Here is a 2603-nt window from a genome sequence, read left to right on the forward strand (position 1 = left end):
ATCTCCCAGGTTCTGGCCCCTTCTTGAAGGTGTCCCTCAGTCAGACTCCCTGGCAGGTGACCGAACTAGGGAGAAAGTTGCGAGGTGAGCACTCATAGCAAAAATAAAAGCCCAGGACAGGCCACGGTGGCTCAGCAGGCAAGAATGCTTGCCTGCCATGCCAGAGGACCCGGGTTCGATTCCCGGTGCCTGCCCATGTTAAGAAAAATAAAAAGCCCAGCTTTACAATCCTTTGCACATCTCCAGAATTATGTGATGGTGTCTCTTTCCTGTTCAATTCCCTGCACCCAGAGGAGAAGGGAAATTAAAGCAAAGCAAAACAAAACAAAACTACTCTGCTGTGCTAAGTTTCAAGTTAAGGCCTTGAAGCCAAGTTCTGGTAAATGAATCTTTGTTGTGTCCCCTCTGGGCCCGAGTCTGTGACAGCTTTCTCTGTCAGGTCCTCGTCGTTGACATCATTACCATCTAACAGCTACTGGGTCCTTACCATGGGCTGAGTCCCCAGCAAAGTGCTTTACATAGATTGTCTCCCCCTGCTCCAGCAAAACCCGAACTGCTAAACGGAAACCTGAACAGTGGTTCAGAGCTTCAGTCTCCAGGTCACTACTGCAAAAGAGGCAGACCTCAGGCCAGCGCTGGAACCAGCAGGCAGAGCCCAGGGACTGTCTATAAGGTTTAGATAAGTTGCTCTCTGATAGTCAGGACATGCTTGGGACAGTTTTCTGACAGTTTGGGGTCATATACCCATTTAATAACTATTAAGGGAATGCTAATTTAGGATAAGGGAATTCTGCACTCAGGAAGGCTTTAAGATAAAAAATCAGTACAGTGCTTGCTTCGGCGGCACATATACTAAAATTGGAACGATACAGAGAAGATTAGCATGGCCCCTGCGCAAGGATGACACGCAAATTCATGAAGTGTTCCATATTTTTGCAGTTTGGCGGTTCCTCAAAAAGCTGAATATAGAATTGCCATACGACCCAGCAATACCATTGCTAGGTATCTACTCAAAGGACTTAAGGGCAAAGACACAAACGGACATTTGCACACCAATGTTTATAGCAGCGTTATTTACAATTGCAAAGAGATGGAAACAGCCAAAATGTCCATCAACAGAAGAATGGCTAAACAAACTGTGATATATACATACGATGGAATATTATGCAGCTTTAAGACAGGATAAACTTATGAGGCATGTAATAACATGGATGGACCTAGAGAACATTATGCTGAGTGAGTCCAGCCAAAAACTAAAGGACAAATACTGTATGGTCCCACTGATGTGAACGGACATTCGAGAATAAACTTGGAATACGTCATTGGTAACAGAGACCATCAGGAGTTAGAAACAGGGTAAGATAATGGGTAATTGGAGCTGAAGGGATACAGACTGTGCAACAGGACTAGATACAAAAACTCAAAAATAGACAACACAATAATACCTAATTGTAAAGTAATCATGTTAAAACACTGAATGAAGCTGCATCTGAGCTATAGGATTTTTTGTTTGTCTGTTTGTTTGTTTGTTTTACTATTATTATTACTTTTATTTCTTTTCTCTACACTAACATTCTATATCTTTTTCTGGTGTGTTGCTAGTTCTTCTAAACCAATGCAAATGTACTAAGAAACGATGATCATGCATCTATGTGATGATGTTAAGAATTACTGATTGCATATGTAGAATGGTATGATTTCTAAATGTTGGGTTAATATCTTTTTTTTTCCATTAATTAAAAAAAAAAAATCAGTACAGAGCCATGTGATCATATATTCCCAGCTGCAGAAATACTTTGGGGTGAAATGGTATGATAACTCAGATTTGCTTCAATACAAACCAGAGGAGGGGAGAGGAAATGGGTGAGATTACACATGACACAAAAGTGGCCCTAAGTCAATATTTTTGAAGCTAGATAATGAGTAAAATGAGTTTTGTTATATTATTCCCTTTGCCTTTACACATGTGTGCGTGTGCACACGCACACACACACACACACACACACACACACATTCTATGCCCCATCCCCTACCCCATCCCCTGCCTTTTTTGTGTGTTTGCTTTTAGGGGGTTTCTTTTTGTTCATTGTATTCTTATTGCTTCTTAAGGTTGGTGCCTTTTTGAAAAATGCCAACCTATTTTAGCTATGGTAAGATCAAACCAAGTCAAATAAGTTTTATCTGCATTTGGACCGGTGAGAAAAGGATAGTCATGAGCTCCTGGGATCCAGGTGCAGTGGTGATAGCAAGGACAATCATAGGAGAATCCCAAGAAGACACAAACTCTGGGATAGGGAATCCAGGCCTTTTTGTATAGCTGTCCTGGATCCCCCTTTCACACCTGCCCCTCTTCAGAGTTGTTCCTCTCAGAAAATGTCTCTTGATACATGGAAGATATTACCTTTAATTTAAGGGGGTGTTCTCTGACACTAAAGTCCTGCTTTTCTCCCACCTCTGTTCTTAATCTGCTCCCAAAACAGCCTGGCTGTCTGGATTTCTCGGTGTTGACCCACTGACTGATGTGCCTATTATGGACACTCCTTCCTGCTGAAAGTCTGTGGGTTTTTTTTCTTGGTGCTTGCTTCTGGGGCGTCCCTGAATGT

At 42.1% G+C, this 2603-nt stretch overlaps 1 non-coding gene across 1 annotated transcript; it reads left to right on the forward strand.

The window, feature by feature from the left end:
* Window positions 1–828: 828 nt before the first annotated feature.
* On the forward strand, window positions 829–935 carry LOC143654711 (U6 spliceosomal RNA). The gene has a single exon (XR_013161903.1). It is a non-coding gene; the product is annotated as a U6 spliceosomal RNA (small nuclear RNA).
* Window positions 936–2603: the final 1668 nt, after the last annotated feature.

Source organism: Tamandua tetradactyla, chromosome 13, assembly GCF_023851605.1.
Source record: "Tamandua tetradactyla isolate mTamTet1 chromosome 13, mTamTet1.pri, whole genome shotgun sequence".
Lineage (NCBI taxonomy): Eukaryota > Metazoa > Chordata > Mammalia > Pilosa > Myrmecophagidae > Tamandua > Tamandua tetradactyla.